General features: G+C 39.6%; 1 long non-coding RNA gene across 1 annotated transcript; it reads left to right on the forward strand.

Annotated features, from left to right (window-relative positions):
• Positions 1-2,925: 2,925 nt before the first annotated feature.
• Positions 2,926-20,018, forward strand: LOC132984366 (uncharacterized). The gene is made up of 2 exons (XR_009674915.1): positions 2,926-3,066; positions 19,169-20,018. It is a non-coding gene; the product is annotated as an uncharacterized LOC132984366 (long non-coding RNA).
• The last annotated feature ends 207 nt before the right edge of the window (positions 20,019-20,225 follow it).

A 20,225-nucleotide genomic window follows, 5' to 3' on the forward strand; every position in this document is an offset into this window, starting at 1 on the left:
TTTTTGGCTCTGTGCTTTGTTATCATTATTATCCAGCAACGTCTCTTCAACACATACATGCTGTTTTAGTCTTTTGAACGCACAGTAGATATGTGCAGGCGAGCAGGTTGGCTGTGTGTGTATGTGTGTGTGTGTGTATGTGTGTGTGTGTGTATGTGTGTGTGTACATGGTGTTGGTAGTGTGAATCAGCTGAGCCTCATGTGGCTGGCCTGGCCTTGCTCCCTGCGACCCAGCGGGGCTCAGCCACCAGCTGCCTAGCACCCACTACACATTCCAGCTTTATTCCCAAGCTCACCTCCCTCAGCTACACCGGTCAGGACTAAATGTATACCAGCTGCAGCATCATTAGGTAAATGGGATCCTTGCACCGTTCTTTAAAGGTATAGCGGTGAAAAGTTCGACCAGTAAGGTGTGTGAAAAGTTAGTGTACGAGTTTATAGAAACAATGTTTGCATGTTATTCCAGACACTTTCATTCACACAATAGGCTACTTTTTTTTTATTATTAAATACTATAAGATGCTGGATGGCAGGTCTATGACTGGTCCAGTATGAAATATCAAAAAACAATGAGTTCCATAAAATTTGGATGGATTTTCACAGTTCCAAGATGATGAACCCAGTCACACCACTCAACAAAAGATCAGAGAACAACACAAAATGTCTCCTGATATCAGTTGTTATTAAATGGCGCTTTAAGGGTTAGGGTTAGGGTTAGAAGAAGGATAGATTGATTAATCTGATGTAAATGGACTGCGACTGAGTATATACACTTTCTTAGTCCTCTGATAACCCAACAGGCTTTTACACTACATGTCACATTCAAGTTTTCACACACAAACATTCACAAACTGATAGCAGAAGCTGCTATATAAAGTGCCCAACTGCTCATCACCAATTCTTCAATTCACACACATTTGCACACCTATGGTTATGGCTTCCAAAGCAGCTTTGGGCTCAGTGTCTTGCCTAATTACACTTTGACATGTAGACTCCAGGATTGAAAAGAAACTTTTCAATTGAAAGACAACCCACTCATCCACTGATCCACAGCTGCTAAAAAATGTCTAATTACTTAAATCAGACCAGTTATTTTTTTGTTTAGGAAATGTTAGCATTCTAACACACTAACCTCAGATAGTTAACTTGGTAAATATTAGGCGTTAACTAACTAACTTTACATTTGCATATTTATTAGCATGTTCATTTTCAGGAGGTTAGCATGCTTCTGTTAGCATTTACCTTTAAGCTTTTCAGTGGCACAGCCTGAAGACGTGAACACTGCAGACACAAACACATTTTAATTGGTGGCTTCAATCAGGTTCTCATAATAATGTTTTTCTAATTTAAGTGTTAGTTTTCTACTTCTCCAGACAGTATTAAAAGTAGGTGAAGACGTACCAGATATCCCTTTGGCTCCACAGAGCAACTAGCATGCCTGAGACTCGTCTATCTTAATCATTTGATGTTTTTCTCCTGCTGCTGTAGCTACATTAAATGTCAACATGCTGCTAATAAAGCACATCTAGCTGCATTGAAGGTCCACAAGGTGCTGCATAAATGAAATTTATTCTTTTTCATCATCAACACATGTACTGAGGCTTAAGAATTAACCTCTAGAGTCAAACACATCAATATTTGCATACCAAAACCAAAGAGATCATATCCACTACAAACCATCAGACAACACACAGCCAGACATACACACCCATCCCTGCAGACTGCCGTCACAGCACTCCAAGCACAGCTGTCAAAACTCAAGGACTTCCAACACAACAATAGTTAGATGTCTTGGGAGGGCCTGAGAAAGACAGAGAGAAAAAAAGATGCTTAACTGACACTTCTGGACAACTCATATGCTCCACATTTGGTCTGTAGGTTTGATTCACATTCCCTGCATTTCTTCCTTTTTTTCTCTCTTTCTCCTTTCTGTCACTCACCTTATTCACCTCCTCTTCTCTCTCTTTCCTCCCCTCCCCTTCGTCTACTTCTACCTCTCTGTAGCTCCAGGCACGGTCCACTGTTGTCTCACATCAGCTCTCCAAACAGCTCCGGGAAGACCTCCCTCAACCTCACGCCTCGCATGTGAGTCCACACGTCTGAGAGGAGTAAAAACACAGAAATCCTCCAAATCAGGTCATGTCAAATTAAGGGAGGTATTTCAGGAGCCCACCCAAAGTCTCCGAAAGGGGTCAATTGAGAGTTTGCTCAAGGCCAAATTTGCATGTCAAAATACACTTGAGTGAGAATACATCAAAAAGTGGGACTGAATCTCACTCTCAAAATGTCTTGCAGTCACTAAGATGACGTACAATTATCCTGTTGACACAGAGTCAGATGTGGACATGGTTGAGGAATGCTGTTAGCACGCTGAGATTGGCAAATCAAAACTCGAGCTTTAATTGCAGCAAGCAGGTGCTACTCGGTTGAACTGGCTGCAATAATATTTTTTTACAATTTCCATCCCAAATCCCTGGAATGATGAACCAATTTAGCTCAGAGAAGTTTGTATTTATTTTGAATTGCTGATGATGCTTTTGTGAACCAAAAAACCTGTGATTCCTCAGGATGACTGCCATGAAAAAATGTCTTCTAATGATTGAATACATTTGTACTCATGAAACTGAAACACAGTTTATAACATAGACTACAGACCACACCATCTTCAGACATTCCACGCACCTTTTCCATACACGGGAGGTCCACTATTTATTACTGGATTACTATTTTATTACTGGAAATATTGCCTTAAGGAATCTATTTTAAGGTTATAGAGATCCCCTTTATCGCATCTTCATCTCTGATAACACAGAGATGTGTTAAACACTGATAAGCTTTGGACCTTCCTTGGACTTACAAACAATCATTTGGCAACTCGACAAGCATTCCAGGGAAGTTCACTCTGCCCGGTGATTTATTGCCAGGATGTAGCTGTATAGTGAGAACGTGTAGGCTCTAGGGTGAAGTAGCTGGTGGCACGGCAGGTCAGCGAGATAGCTGAGCTACGTAGCAGTCTGGGATTCATTCAGAAGAGCTCCCATGGGGGCTGTTGACTGGAAGGAGGCGGTAAATCCCCATTTTTGAGGACTTTGTTTTTGCTTATGTTGTGTAACACCGTCTAGAGCTAATCTTACTTCACACAGATGGTCATTGTAGACAGTATTGTGTTGTTTGGGAAATAGAGAGGAGGAAGAAGGATGTCAGATGTTTTCCAGGTAGTACTGCATGTTTTATCAATCAAATGTACGGCAACAAAAAAGAGCTAATGAAATACATCTGTCATAGTGCAAATATTATTTCAAGCCAACTCCACACATTAATCCTCAGCTGAAAATAGTTTCCAACAAATACACTGTCCTGACATTTGTTAAAAACAAAAAGTACTTAATAACATTCTTTGATTTTTTTTTTTTTTCACATTAAACCATGTGGAACAGACAGGCCTGTACTGGGTTGCACCAGCTATGCGTAAGTTCAAACATAGCCTAGTTTCAATGTAAGTTCTTATTTACGAAGGTGTTTGTGCACTGCTTATATTTTAGGTGTTGCACCAACTGAGATAGTTCCAACGTACTGTAGGCAGAAGTTACAACTTAAATTTTACACCTTCTGAGGAGGAGCAGAGGGTTTTTCCTGACAGTTAAGCGTCTGTTCTCCGTTAGGGCTGTCTCACCTTCAAAAAACTCCTGGAAAACTCCTGATATTTGCCGGAGGAGCTGCATATGTGAACGCAAACAGCCAAATTTTTCGCTCTGGATTTCACCTGGAGTTTCTCCTGCCAGCCCCCTAGTATTTTTTTCCGCAGCAAGTCCGAGTGAAGCTGATGTGAGAATGCAGCAGGATATTATGCAGAGAATTCACCTCCAGCCATTGGGAGGGGGGGAGTGACATATACTGTGACTGGTGTCAGTGCAAAGAGTGTATGCATGTGACTGCTACCATCTCCGTGCATGTAGTTAAATGGCTGCACTAGTTTTTCTGTTCACCAGTATGTTGTTCTTTGTTGACAGTGTGATTCTGTTGAACTACACGGAACATTGATATAAATAAATAGTTTATTTTCATTATATATAGCATCATATAGCTGACTCTGTTGCTTCGTCGTGTCATGACTATTCATGGACATATTGTTTAGTAAACCTTTGTGTCTATCTTGCCATAATATCATGTTGTCATGTCCAATAATTTGCCCTTACTGAAAGTGTAGTCATAACAAAAAATTTATAACGGGCTCCGGAGTAATTTTGTATTTCAAAGCGGGCCGTGGCAGTCTTAAGTTTGGGAAAGGCTGATCTAGACATTTTCAGGAGTGCATATGTGAAAACAGTTTGTGATAAATTACATTCATCAGAAATGTATGATGACTTTCGCAGTCACTTTTCCATGAGTGAGAATAATTCCATCCGTCCAACAACATATTACCGTTAAATTACCTTGTGTTTCGGTAGAAGATGTCATCACTCGATGTCACTGTTGTTCTTTTACACTAGCTGTAGATTAAGTGTTGTAGCTGTTAGCACCATCATGATGCTTCGTTATATTTGAACGGCTGAGAGCTTTGACAGCTGTTTGTCTGTTCAGAGACAATAAGACAGGAGAGGCAGCACTGTAATGAACACTGCAAAAAAAATGCTTTGCACTGATTGCCTGAAGGAAGTCGCATATCTGCGACAATATTGGTTACAGTAATATATGGTTAGTTTGGACGTTACGCTCTAATAGTTCATTTGAACTTAAAGCCTTTGTGGTGCAACCAAACAATGACAAAAGGGAATAACTTAAGTTGAGCCTAACTAGTTACAACGTAGGGTTTAGTGTGGACTACACCATAAATTAAGACTGAACTTACACTTAGCTGGTACAACAGGCGAGAGTGCTCAAAATTGGTCTTGGTCTTAGGACCGGTCTCAAGACCACTTTTTGATAATCTCGAAATCGAAAGCATTTTTACTCTCTTTTCTCTGTCTCGGACTGGGTAGACAAGAACAGTGAAGACCACCACTGACAGGCTATTTTTTCCACGGCATTTCTATGATTAGAAGGAAATCACCCCTTTCTGAAATGACAAATATCTTGACCTCATTCATAATGAGATTTCCATCCCTTGATTATGGCCGCAGCCTTCCCTGTGTTACATACTAAGTGAGTGACACGCTCCCTGCACACAAGATGATGATTTTTCATGAGTATTAATGGTCTTGGTCTTGTCTCGATCTTGCCCTGCCTCAGTCTTGGTCTTGACTCAGTCTCTATCCCTACATGTCTTGGTCTTGTCTCGGTCTTGGAGCACTCGGGTATGTCTTGGTCTAGGTTAGTGTGGTCTTGTCTACAACACTACAACAGGCCACTGGGCCTTAGCTGCACTAACAAGGTTGAAAAGTTTGATGTGTTGAGTGACATCCTATTCTATAGTTTGTCTAAACACAATACACTAAAGACCCAGCAGTTGTCCTTTTATCGTTTACCACTGGAGGGCTTCACAACACCTGTTTTTACAACAACAACAATAACAACAACATACCATCATCTTACAATTATGAGTCTCCTGTTAGCACACAAGGCGTTTTAAACAACTTTAGTGTTTTACACTTGTTTCTTTTAGACATTATAAACATATATGCACTATTAACTCTATTTTAAGCTCTGAACTCCTTAAGAGACATAACTGCTAAACAGGTAACTATGTTAACCATCTGGTGGCTTTCTTTTCTGTGTAGTGTCCACTTTGGGTGCAGACTATGTGTTAGGTTTTTTGTTGTTGTTTCAATGAATTCATCAAAATTCAATGTATTCTCTTAGTTCTTTGTTTAGAGATAACTAGAACCAAACACGCTGAGGCCTGTGTGGATGAGCAGGTTAAAACATGTTAGCCTACTTTTGCTAACCAGAGCCACCACTTGCTGCTGTTAATACAGAAGATGAAAAATATCCAGCTGTGGAATTCATCTTATCATCCCCAACATGTTCACTGCAGTGAAATAATAAAACAAACACACATCCTAAACTCATCCGCATGCTCCATCTGAGCTGATGTATACAGCTTCGCAGCAGCAGAATTAGATGCCAAGCACTTCTCAAGTGTAAGGAAATGGTGTGGTTTCACAATTCCTAGATTAGGACTGAAATCTGCGATTCCCCCCACCACTTTAAGTGGCTGTGGTGCACACACAAACCTACCGAGACCATAGAAACATACACAGTGGTTTAGTGTTGGGCTCTGGCCAAGACAAATGACTGCTTCAGGTGAAAACAAACCGTGGCCCCAGCAGATTCTTTTTTTTTTTCCACATGCAAGTTTTTGGGATGACTTCTCTTTGTGTGTCAACTGATTTTACACATATGCTCCACTCGAGCGCCTCCACCCTCTTTACACTCTTTAGACTTGTGAATTATTCACAATGAAGAGCTGAGTTGAATTTTTTGCTCTGCAGACACAAGTGCTCGACATGTGTTTAGGACTAAAAGTGGAATGATAACCTTCAAACCTTTTGTGCCTGATCTGTGACATCACATTTGGGAAATGTATACATTTTAATCTATTGAAATGATCTTGAAAGGGAGAGAAATATATTTCCACATATTACAGTTCTAGATACACACATACACACTACAACACATGCCAATAACAATCAACTTATTTATAGACTCTATATAGTAGTTAACCATATAGCTGCAGTAACTCCACAAAGGCCTTTTTGCCTGTGCTGTGTCAGTGATTCATTTGTTTGCAGTTTTAAAATCACTTTGTGTTTATGAGTTGCCAAAGCATATTATGACCTCTTATAACTGCTGAAGGAAAGATAAGGGCCCATTGCAGTTGCTCTGCCAGAACAGCATGGACTAGAGAATAGGAGGTGTGTGATCCCAAATCATATATAACTATTAAATTACACACAGAACCTCATTTTTTTCAATTTTAATCAAAAGAATGTTTTAATTTATCTGTGTGTATACGTAGTTTTAAAAAGACAATGATAATCATGATCTGCAAACATGAAAACATCCTTCATTTCTCAGCACCTTTGTGTGATCACCTGAGTCCCACCTGTGGGAGGAGGGGACGCCTCTATAGGAGCCCTGAATGGCTTCAATTAAGAGAACAATTGCTTTCGTCACACAATTATGAGCTCAGGGTGACTAAATACAAAAGGCCCTGAAGGAGTGCAGCTAAAGATCTCTGGCATCCCATTCAATGTGGTCCACCCACCCCCTGCAGCTCATTACTGAGGACCACCAACTGGGAGCAACATTGCTGAAATGAGCAGCAACAGTCAACAGAGTGAAGAAACAGAGAACCCAACTGAATGATGACTTTCAGGCTATAAAAAAGGCCTTCTCAAACATAACAACACTAGCATTGGCTCTGTAGTGATGTGGGCTGCGTCATGTTTTTTTTCTTTACTTATTTATCGCCAACTTAGTCAAATATATGCTATAACTGTTTGGTAACAGTTAATATGAAGTTGAAATATCTGACCAATAACTAGCAATATATTTGTTCTCTAAATACAGTAAAAATCTGTTATTATTGTCTTTTTTATGATTGACTATAATTTACTATTATCTTGTATTGACAGTGAGTGAGGAAGCCGTGGTACATTAAAGTTACAATCAAAAGAAGATCTAAACATTATAAGCTAAGTAAATGCATTTGAAGGTGCACCACAACACTGAGATGAGCATATAAAACTGTATTTAAAGCTCCTTTAATTTTAACGACCTCTTCACAAAGGGGGATGTCTTATCCCTTTGTTGATTTTGTCCAGTACATGTTTAGGTTTATTTTTTATTTCTTTTGTTTTTAACAAAAATCTCATCCAGCCTTTATTCAAAGTCAAAAATGTCATTCATCAAAAAAAAAAAAGACAAAAAATGTTGTTTTGGCAGAGTGCAGCCAATCACCTGACACCTACCCCCCTGCAGCAGTTTCAGGTATTATAGATAACCAAATAGAAATAATCGATGTAGTGTCTGACGGTCTCTTCTGTTTAAGTAGCTCATAAAATGACATCTGTTTGAATTTCACTCTGTTTCATAACTAGTTTAAAACTCCTGATAGTAGCTTTAATGTGCAAAAACCTCATTATGTAATTTCAATAAAAAGTCACTGCAAGGTAATCAGAGGGAACTCTATAGATATAGGCTAGGTATTAGCAAGATAGTGATGCAGAATAAGGCACTCATTGATTTTTTTAATGACTGTAGCTTAATACACAGTCCAAATGTTCAGCTTGGATCAGCTCCGGTTTTATAAATTGCCAACATCAAGTGCTTAATAAAGTTACATGAGTATGTGTGCTATTGTTGCACTGGGATTTTATGTATGAGTGTTCGAGTGTGTAAGATACAAAACAATGAGCAAGGGAAAAAAATGCCTTAGCCTTCAAACAGACACTTCAATTTTTTGGTGTGATTTGACAGTTTTACAGATGCTTACTGTAAATGGACATATCTGATGATTCACTTTAAAAGACAGATTCAGGTGATGACTGATCCCTCCCTATATACCTGAGATGGAGACTTTAAAAAAAAAAAAACATGTAATTGTGAGGTTATTCAGCACGGCACTGAGCTCATGGAAAAACCTCAGATGAATGGTCTTTTAAATATTGGTATGTATACAGTTTGTGGAGAGATTAGCTGTTGAATTAATCATTCGATGGACTCATGTTTGTGAAATCCCTTTCACATGCCAGAGGGTTTCAGGACTCACTTTGACATTCCAAAGGCCTCTCCTCCTCCTTCACTCTGCTGTTTTCTGAGCTCAACATTCAGCACTTATAATGTACACAAATATACAAACACACAGATGACCTCACAAGTCAACAGGTTTGAAATGGGTCGATAAAATCGGCAGCCATCGTGGGTACATTATTAGGATTTGTAACTCAGTGTAGCCGCAAACTTCCACTGGGCTCAGGCTTTGCTTTGGCAACAGGATTTCTCCTTGGAGAGGAATGAATGTGCAAATGTGTTACAGGTGGGATTCATTAAACTGAGACCTGGCACATTGGTAGTTGCTCTGCACAATTACAATGTTACAAAACCAGGGGAGCAGAGAAATGCTAACAGCTACACTGTATATGAGCGTACACGTCATGCACACAAAAGATGGAAATACAAAAATATATACACAAACAAGGTCTTGTATTCAAACACATGCTGATGCGCATGCTGGATCTACAGCTGAGATTTAAAAGGCAGATTTCACTGCTCTCCAATGAGCTCTTCAAAACAAAATAACCTATAAACTGAGCCGTTTGTTCCTGTGTTATTTCACAGAGGATGAAGAAAGAAAAAGTTCAAATTTCACAAGATCTTTTTTTTTATCACTGTTGAGCCTCAGCTTCCCTCGCCTCTCAGATAAAGTCTATAGCTGTCAATACGTTTTCCTCGCTTATATATGAAAATGTTTTTCCATCTAATTGTCATCATCCTGTCAATGAATGAGTTAATGTATTTGAACGTGTTGTTTCACTGAGCTGTGGTTGCAGCACCGAGCATTCTTTCAGGTTATAACTTCCTCCAGCCTCCTCCTTTTAATTGCGCAGAGACCATTAAAGAAGTCGAGGCATTTATCGTGCAGAATTACTGAATATGCAAAAGCTGGGTTCAACAGTATTCAACAGATTGTTATTAACACTGACTACTACGATGTATGGAACTGGTTTGCAGTTTTTGAGCCCATAAAGTCTCAGGTTGTGCTGCACTAATGAGAACTGGCTTGCGTATGTGTGATTTTTGATTTGATTTGGCATTTTTGCAATTTTCTCTTTGACAGGCATCTGCTTTCTGTTTCATCACACATACATGTGTAATGTTTTGTGTATACGTGCAGTTAACAAGCTGGGTAATGCATAAAAGTGGGGGAAAAAAATTAGAGAAAAACCTAATTCCTATTAAAAATGAAAAGTCATACTAAGGGTGTTACATTCAGATGGCTAATGTTGGCTTTATCTGCTCACATTAATAAATGGAGGTTTGACCTTTAATGGTCTGATTGTGCTGTTAAATTGTTTAACATTAGATTTGTCCCTTGTTGTCACTTTTTTTTCTGCTGATGAGACATTTGTTAAGTAAAGTAAACGTATAAGCCTTCTTCATTAATGTAAGAAAGTCTTTATTTCAAAGCAAGCCAAGTAACACTTATAAAGCCAACAAGATGACTCATTAAAGCTAGTTGCAAAGCAATCTGTATAGCTTCAGATAACTATTGTTAGCTGATATTATCAAAGCTACAGCTGTGTCACACTCAATCGGCAACCTCCGGTCTTGAAAAATGAAGCCAATGCGGAAGTGCAAAATCCTGAAATTCCTCGAGTGTCCGCTTGAGGCTGGCTCCAGGAACACCGGAAGTCAAATACACATGATTGAAAAAAAAAAGTTTTTACAGCATTAATAAACATATTTATAGCCTGGTACAAAAGCCGAAATAGGTCTGATCGGTTATTGCCATCACTTCCTATTTAAAAAAAACGCTCAGTTTTGATTTTGAAAATGATGCATGTCATCTATAGTTAGATGCGTAGCTGACCTGACTGACAGGTGGGCGCTATATAACAGTTTGTCAAGAGGCTTAAAACCCGCCTCAGCTCCAGCTCTCAGCCTGTCGTTAGGTTGACAGAAAGTTAGGCTGAGACAGGATTTCCAACATGGAGGCTGCTGCTGATGAGCCTCCAGAGTCCCCTGCAGGAACAGATGGCTGACGTCACTCAGGCTTCATCCATTAATATTTACACTGTATGGCTGTTGTGGTAAATAAGCCATATTACTGAGAAATGAAATTGTTTAACTGCTAATTGACTTTTTTATAAGGAGAACATGTTTTAATCTTTTAAAGGTTATATATTCTCACTTGAAAAATAGGCCTACCTTCATTTAAAACAACTTGACTATTAACTGAAACATTTCATATCCAGGACCAGAGTTTGTTGCTAAAATCGAATGTGTTAAAGAGTTTGAAACATGAGCAATAATCAAGTGTACAAGTTTTTTTTTTTTTTTAAACTCCCATGATAGCAAATTTACTTAAGACAACCTGAATGAAATTGGTCCTGAATTCAGTTGTGTGCGTGCACACAGTTTATCAGTGCAGTTGAGGTTTCTTCTGATATATCAGGTGAGTATGTTTCTGGTCTCTAATGAAAACAGTTAAGTGTTTAAATATTTGGCATGTTGGGACCTGTATCTTTGTTCCTTGTTGTTGGACTGGACTGCACCAGTTCCTCTTAAATCCATTAAACTTGTGTATGTGGTTCCTCCCTCTTAATCTGTGGTAACAACTCACTAGTTTAGCATTGATTTACTTCATCAGATGACGCATTAAAAGTTAAGGATTGTCTTTGCTAAAATTCTCTCATGTGTAAAACAGTCCACTGAAGAGCAGTGAATTATTATCATGGGGTTAAGTGGCCTCCCTAGCTTTTAGAGAACTTACAAAAATAACTATTTTCAGGCTTTATGGGTCAATAAATATTAGCTTTGTTGCTTGTCCTTTGTAGGCAAAAAGACTTTATAATGAAATGACAACTTCTAACAGAGTATTGATTAGTGGGTGTCCCCGATAGTTCTTCTCAAACTAGCCTGCTTGTAAATTTTAGCAAGCTAACAAAAGTATCTTATAGTTTATTTACTTTGCTACACAACAGTAAAACCTGGCTGCTACTGGCTGCCAAATATTATATAACTTATATATAAAGTATTCTCAACCAAGAACTTGTGTAATTTGGGAAATGTAGCCAACATAACCCTGCTTTCTTTTAATATAATGAATGCTAATGTGCGTTGATGCTAATACATGCTCCGATATTTTCCGATACAAGAGAAATGCAGGTTTCTCTCCCATTGGACAGCTAAATATCACTCACATCCATCCAGCCTTCACACCTGGTGACCAGGGCACGGTACGCTCAAGTGACCCGCTTCCCAGAGTCCACATCCAGATAATTATTTCCAGTTGCAATTAGAATAACCACAAGAATTTTTTCACTGTGAGCAAAGGGGATCAGCAAATATCCTTTCCCCTCGTTTTTTGCTTGTTTGACACGCTTGTATAAATACCCTCCACCTGGTCATGGGAGTGTCTTTAGGGGAGCTATCAAAGCATTCATAAAAATCAAGATGTATGTGACATGCAGTGGATTTCCCCTGCACTGCACACGGCAGGCCAGCTCGGGAGGGCCAGAGCCGGGGTAAAGTTTCCCCTCTTGTCCTCTCAGAGTAGCTGCTGATGCCTGATTGACTGTGATGGGCTTTTTTACGCCCTGCACGTGTTGTTCCACTGCTCAGCCCAACGTCTGTCTACTCAGCACCCTGTTTCTGTGGCCTCTGCTGCTGCTTTTGCGGCTGCTGGACTTCTAAATCTACAAGTTTTCATTTTTTTTTCAAATTCAAATTCTAAATAATCCTTGCAAACATTAGCCTGCTCATGCACCCGATGCTCTGTTCTTTAATAACTCTTTCAACACAGTGCTACCCTTTCTGCAATGCTTCACTTACAGATTTGGGGCCTGCATTGGCGTATGTCAAAAACACAAGAAGCAGGAATCAGACATTAGAAGCATGGCTGTGAATTAATACATCTGCATGTGTAAATCTGTCTGTGTCGCTGTGCGCCTTGGCTTGCGTGTAAACCATTTATAAAGCTGGGACTGATGACACGCACATTCATATCTGGTGATCAGAAACTCTGGGAAGGCAGCCATGATGGAGGGCTGCCTGACTCCTGTGTGTTCGACCCTGTGAAGACTGATTGTTCTTGTCTGAAAACAGTTAGAGCAAACTGGGAACACTTAATGAAAAGGAAACAGATTTGTGGGAGGGACGGTGCAAAGCAGGGACTCAGATCTGTTTGTGGGGTTTTTAAAGGAAACACTAAAATTCCTCAGGCTTGCGGTCAAGTTAGATATTTGATTAAACCTGTGGTCTTCTGAGGAAATGTCTGCTTTATGAGCTATGATTATGTGTAACTTTTTCTTATTCTAGCAAAAGCAATGTTTCCACTTCAAATTTGAGTAATTCTCATTGCATTTTAATAACTCTGTGTTGTAGAGATAGTATCACACCTGTAGGGGGCAGTGTTTGTTTTAACTGAACTGGCTCTGACTCTGGCCATAACTGGGCATATATGGTGCAGGTGAGAGCAAAGACTGCTGCAGCCAGCCTGCAGAGATGGCTACATACTTTCCATTCTTTAATGAAGTCTTTCAATGACTCCTGCAGTAAGCACTTAGAAACACACACACACACTTACACACTTTCCACTGGTGCACGGCCCCTGATAATAGACTCTATAGGAAGCCTGTGAAGTATTTCAAAATGCCAAACGGCTGGGAGGGTGTAGACATTTGAAGGACACTAATGTAGGAGCTGAGGCCTAATATAAACAGCATTATTCACATGAAAGCCCAGCGGTGGCCATTAGGGCCGCACAGAGAGGTGGCACTTCTCTCCCCAGCATCCTAATGGCACTTCTTTCAGCTGATGGATCTGTGTATACATAGATTCACTTGTAATCTATCTTTCCTGAAACAATCAGCTATAAAAATGATTTGTCACTCTTTATTTTACACAGACTTTCCCAATCTCTGGGATCTGTCCAAATCACAACACTCAAGTCTTCATTCAAACCTTTGGGGGGCTTTTTATGTTTAAAGTGTGTGCTTTCTGTATGCTACAACTCGCCTGACGTCCACCCAATAACAGGCAATATTCTGCTGAGAAGCAACTATTGCAGCTGTTCAAATACATTCTCTCTTCCATTGTGAAACCCGGAATATCACTTTTTTTTTTTTTTTTTTTTTTCATTTTGCTGCCTGTAACTTACAACTACCTGGAGAATTTAGCTGGCCAATAGATCAGTCTCTCACGAAATTATTAATCCTACAGAAACGCCGGCCCACCTTCTAACTGGAAGAAGTTGTTGAACTCCAACATCTTGTGCGGCAAACGCAGCAGACCTAACCACTGTCAGCAGCAGTACAACATTGATATCCCATCAGCAGCAGATTGTAACGTGAAGCAGAGGAAAACATCCTTGTGCTCTTTGAGGAAGGTCCAATAGGAAGAAGTGGGGAGGAACATACAGTAAAAGGAAGGCAATAACGATGAATAACACATTTATTTTTTGGCTGCGGCTACAATGACCAACTCAATAGAAAATTTAACAAATGAGAGTGCTTTCAAAGTCAGAGATGACAAAGATTAATTCGATCTGAACGGTATACTCGTGAGCAGAAAAAGGCTGCTAACTTGCCATTTAACAGTATGGTTCTGATCAGGGTGACATGAGACACACAACACACTGTTGTTACTCGGTTGTTTTTGGAGCTGCAGCTCTGCATCATCTTGACAACACATTGACCAACTTCCCCTTCTGTGACTCCGGAATTAAACATAATTTCTATTTTTGTGAAACTAAATCTGAAAGGAATCAGCAGAAGTTTGTTTTTCTATTACATGTGATGTATTTTTAATGAATTCCCTGGAAAAGAAGAGAATGGCAGAAAACTACAGTATGTGTCTATACTAAGGAATCCCCTTTACAACCCTGCACAGGTTACAGTCCAAATAACCCTGTAATTAATCCACTTCTTCACTGGCAACAAACATTTGACATTTCTTAAGATTGCAAAATTGTTTCTTTTATACAGCAACAGTATTCAAAAATGCAAACCACATATATTTAAACTAAAGAGGTTCAGTAATGAGGTTTGGGCTTCTGAAAGTGTATTATTTTCTTCTTGCTGTACCAATAGGCATTTGTGGTTGAGTGACACAATTTTCTATGGGATTTAGACGAACCATTGAGTCGTTTTTTGGTTAATTCCAGCAGTACCATTCTGTGACCCTTCCTCTGGCCGGGCCCATCAGAGATTAAAGGTGAACACAGGGGCAAATCAGTTATCAAGTCAGAAACACTCATCGTCAACTTCCCACTGTGCCATTACTGCACAGGCGCACAAACACACATTGAGTCCACCCTCATCCTGCCTGCAATGCAGGTCACGACCCCAAGTACCAGTACTGAGAAAGGAATGAGGGTGACGATGCATGACCCTTAAAGTCATCTTAGGTTCCGTGTGCATAAAAGTTTATGTTGCTAAGAGATGATACATAATATCTCAAGTTTCAGATGTGGTGATGAAAGAGTCACATGGGATCGTTACCATTTCAAAGTTGAAAGAAACACAAGTTGTGTTATTTTTTCAAACATAAGTTTCCGATGTATTAATGAGAGAGTCCCAAGAGGTTTTTTTTCCATTTAAAATAATACAGGTATGCATAAACAGAGCAAAAGTGGAAAAGTGGAAATTACAATGTGTTGATGGAAGTTCATCTCTAAAGTTTGATACAAGACTTATGACACTAAATACAGAGTTACTACCTGCTGCTCATTAGCTTAGCTTGGCTTAAGGACTCTTAACAGCTAGCTTGGTTTAAAGCAGGAGAGGGGGGTTATGTATTGGACTTATTATTGGCTGGGTTCAGTGATTTCCTGAAGTTGTTAAAGATAACTTGGCAACTTCACAGTGAAGACTCAAGAAGTGATTGTGCTTAGCTGATGCGTTGAAAGATGTTGTTACCTTCGGAAAGAGCTGTGCTAACTGTTTCCTTTTGGTTCCTGTCTTGTTGCTATGCTATGCTAAATTGTGCCTGACTTCATATTTACTACAGATACTATGAAAGCAACTTACTATTCCTTTTCATTCTTCTAAGAAGATACAGTTCTTTCTAAATAAAAGGGAAAGTAATTCTCTTAGCAAAAAATATCTTATCTTATTTTGATAAACTTTTTCCTATTTTTCCCTTTTACAGCTATTGCAATGGGTAAAGCATTTGTTCTTTGCACTTTGTATTTTAGTATGTTTTGGCCAACTTCTGGTTAAGTCAAAGTCTCAGTGAAATCTAGAGAGATGGGGCCCACTGAAACTGTAGGAGGCTAAACATAGCTGGTTCATAATGTGAGGCTGACGAGTGACATTATGTTTAAGTCTACATTAGTCAGAGAAAGAAAGAAAAAAGGAAAGACTAAAAATGTCTGTGTGACCAACTGAGCTTTGATGCTCATGGTTGACTCTAGAAGTTTATGTACTCTCATAAAAAAGAACATTTTACCTTCATTCTGAGTCTTTAATGTTTATTGTTTTAAATCATAAAGCACAATACGTACGTAGTGATATTACTTGGGGACTGTTGTAGCCAGTATTTGTTTTGTTCTTGTTGAAGTGCTAAGTCTGAAATGTAATTTACTGTATTCCACTTGATGGACCGTAAGTTACAGTTCTCCTGATGCTAGTTTTCACAGCGGTTGAAATGACAGATTGCTTTTCCATTTCACAGTTCATTTAAAATTGCCCTTGAAGCATTTGGCGTGCTTGCTGAATGCAGGTTTTTCTGGTTCCAGAAAATAGTCCTTTTACAGCATTAGATTATTCGATTTTTCTTGTTGCTGGATGGATTTCTTGGCAGGTGGGATAATTCTGTGAAAAATTAATTTTAGCACAACTGACAAGATAGTGAAAGGAAACTTCTGAGCCTAAAGAGCAGACAAAGTGAAATAAAACACGAGAGAAAGCACAAAGGCAAATCTACAAGCATGAGGGATTGCAGTGTAGTTGTGTATAAGTGTGTAGTGATTGATTGGAAAATATGTTTTTGGGGTCACACTGGTAGAACCATTGAAAGCCTTTGCAATAATTGATCTCCCAACTTATCTCAAAATGAACTCATTCTTTAGCATCATGCAGGTCATTATTGTGGTTATACAGCCAACAGATTTTGTATTTTGGTTCATCTTTTTTTACTCCTGTCTGCGTAATTTCCAACCAAAGTAGGCAAAAAAGAAGTTTACCAACTCTACCCAACAAGCCAAATACTGAAAAGCAAACAACAAATGTAGTGAGCAGCAAAATAATATAATGGAGAAGCGGAGCTTAAATGTGTCTTTCAGGAGGTGTTGTAAACCAAAAGCAAGCTGCAAGGAGAGAAATGATTGAAGAGAGGTATGAATATTGGAAATAACTTGCAAATAGTGTATTTATAGCTTGTTTGGCTGACTTACGGCTTCTTTAGAAAAAAATCTTTATCTTGAGGCAATTGGTAATATGTTGTAGTGTTTGTCACTTGTGGAGATATACGTGATGACGTTAAGGAAGGTGCAGAAGCTTCATGTTACTGCAGTAGTGTGGAATAAAGCAGTATAAAAAAACTGTCCAAGCGTGGTGATGTCATTGGTGTTCATACATTCAGAAAACATTACAGAAACATTACAGTTGTCAACTCCCAACACGCAATTAAGCCAGACATACTGCAAGTGTTTTCAACAAACACAATAAGGATAGCTGAGTCCTTTTATAACTCTTACCTTTGTTTTAGACACACTGTAGTCAGTCTACTTTGTAGTTTTGAGTGTTGTCACAAGTGTAATAGTTATAATCCCCCTGAATCAGTACAGCAGTTTCTATCTACAAAGGGGTTTAATAGTTCAGACTTCTTCTTGTTCAAGTCATGAAGGGCTTAGTGGATCTTAGCAGTGAGTAAGTGGCTCCTCAACTGGAAAAACATTGGCTTATGGTTGTAAAGACCTAATGAAGCATTAGCTTACACTGCTTCTACCCCACTGCACTCCCCTAGCCTCTCCCAGATGGAGGGACTTTGAGTGGGAAAGAACACAGGAGTTGGACTGATTGTCTGGATCTAATCCGTTATCTCTCTCCTACAACCTGTTGCTCCCCAGCGACTTAGCCCCGGCCCCTGCAGCTTCCTCTGGGCAGAGTACACTCTGCTGACAGCTATCTCCCAGAGCAATTGTTGGTAAACACGACTGAACTGCTTACCTCAACAACAGGTTTCCTCTAACCCCTAATCCAGGCCGCAGAGGAGACCCCCCCTTTTACCCTTTTGACCCTTCCCTCAGTCCAAACCCCCTCCTCCCCTCCTTCTCGTCCATGGTGGTGGTGGTCGATGAGCCCGTGAGATAAGCCTGGGTGGAATTCCCATCTGGGTGTTCTTGGGAGTGACCTGGGTAGCAGAGGAGCGTCAATGAAAATCAGTCAGCACTCCACTCAATAATGAACCAGTCGGAATCTTGACTGCAATTCTCATCACTCTAATTTCAGTTTCTATTTGGTCTAGCTCTTTCTTTTCCTTTTTGGTTTTACAGTAGAAAGGAGGAGAGGTCAAAGAAAGAGCAATGCTGACTTAGTCGAGAGCCTGCATGAACTTTCAACAACCTCTAACCGGGGGTAAGACAGCCTTAAAAAGTCTTGTTGTGCATGAATCAAGAAAAGAGCTTAGTGATGGAAAAGACCTTGAAAATGGCACAAAGAATGTGATCTAATGCAAATCGGATTTCTTAGTATTATGAAAAAGAATCATATTAGGTCAGATCGACTGTATTGCCAGACAAAGTGCTATTTTGTTACAAAAGTACATAAATGTTAATGTTAACCAAACCAAAATGTATGACCAAATACATTTATTCTTCTCAAAGCATTATGGACTGCTCAGAGTAAACAAACCTCTTAGACAAGATGGGCAACAAGTCGGCCATATTTAACCATGGGTCTAGTGCATCTTTACAGACCATGGGTCCATGGTGGAGGGGCCAGTTGTCTGGGAAAGAATACTCTGGGTCTAGAGTGGCCCGGGTTAAGCAATGGCCTGGCCATTGTGCCCCAGGAGAAGGTAATTAGGAAGTGAAACCTTGACCAGTTGACAGCAGGCTTTGTTCAGGGGCGAGTGGGCCAAGAGAAATGCTTTTGAAAGCTTTTTCACTTTCTTTACTGAGGCGACCTCAACCCCTTTCCTCCAGAAACACACAGGGGGAGATCATATAAGTTTCTGAAGAAAAATGCAAGGGAGGGGGGTTAAGTGGTATTTATTGAAAGAGAAGAAATGTATAGGCAGTTCGTTGTTTGACAAGAGAACCAAACTAAATATACAGTGTACAGTATCTGTTTACCCAAAATGTCATTTCTAATCCATGTTAAACTACATTTCTAGTGCATGTTGAACTACATTTCCAGTAAAACATATTTTGACCTTTCAAACTGTACCACAAATGTGCATATTTGTATATTACAAATCTACAAATTCTGTTAATCATACTAATAAAGTCAAACCCTGGTAGAACTCAATAGTTGATCCTTTTCTGTGTCCACTACAGCCACCTCTCCTTATGAACTACAGCTGCAGCAGAAGCTGCCAGCGAAACCATAATCAGCTCTGTCGTCTGCTTTTCCTGTACTGCACATTGGCTCTGAAGAATTAGACTTGTGGAAGAGCCAAATGTGCAGATCAGCACAGGGAGGGCATCCAACGCTCGGGAGCCCACGCCTGTCCTGTCCTTGTCGACCCTGGTGCTCCGCTCTCAGCTCCTAATGTGGCAGGAAAAGTGTGAACATGGCCTTGGCAAACTGCAGTCCAGTCCACCATCATCACCACAGGCCAGTAAGGGGGAACTTGCACACTCCTCACACAGCCGGTCCTCTAACTCCTGCAAAGGATTAACTCCTTGTACTTCTAAATCCAGCCACAGGCTTTAAAGTAATAATTCCTGACATATTTCAACATTTAGCATTAAACATTATAGTTAAGCTATACTTAAGTTAATTCTTGGTCTTTTAGAAGCATGCTACGAAATAAAAAATGTCATTAAGGTTTTTTTCTAAACTGCTGTTAGTCAAGTGTTTTTTTATGTGCAGTGTGGAAGTATTGGGTGTCATTGACTAACAAGAAGACAAGTTGTGTTTACGTACATATAGATATGTCAATGGTATCTTAAATCCTGAATTTCAACATCCATGTTTTCTTGCTAGCTGCCTTCCTCCTCTCCTTGTTTTCTATAAGACCTGCAGCATATGCATTAGGTGTATTTGGTCTTGTGATTGTCTGGATTTATGTGCAGGCAAGTGTACATGAAGAACAGAAGATAAATTGGGAGTGTTTAGAAAAATACTCATCAAAAGTTGTATGGATGCACTTCCAAAACTTCAAAAAGTACATTTTCAAAATACTTTGAACATGGTAGTTTATTTTTTTTACCTTTAGCCAAAATAAGCTTTAAAGATTCACTAACTTAAGCCAGTGATGTAATACTTGAGCCCTGGACTCTGACCTGGTTACTCGAATTTGAATTGACACTGATGAGTCGGACTTTGACTCAAGCACTGACTACATTTGGACTCAGAAGATGGAGATGAGGACTCAAACTTCACTTTATT

This window comes from Labrus mixtus, chromosome 11 (genome assembly GCF_963584025.1).
Source record: "Labrus mixtus chromosome 11, fLabMix1.1, whole genome shotgun sequence".
Taxonomy (NCBI): Eukaryota; Metazoa; Chordata; class Actinopteri; order Labriformes; family Labridae; genus Labrus; species Labrus mixtus.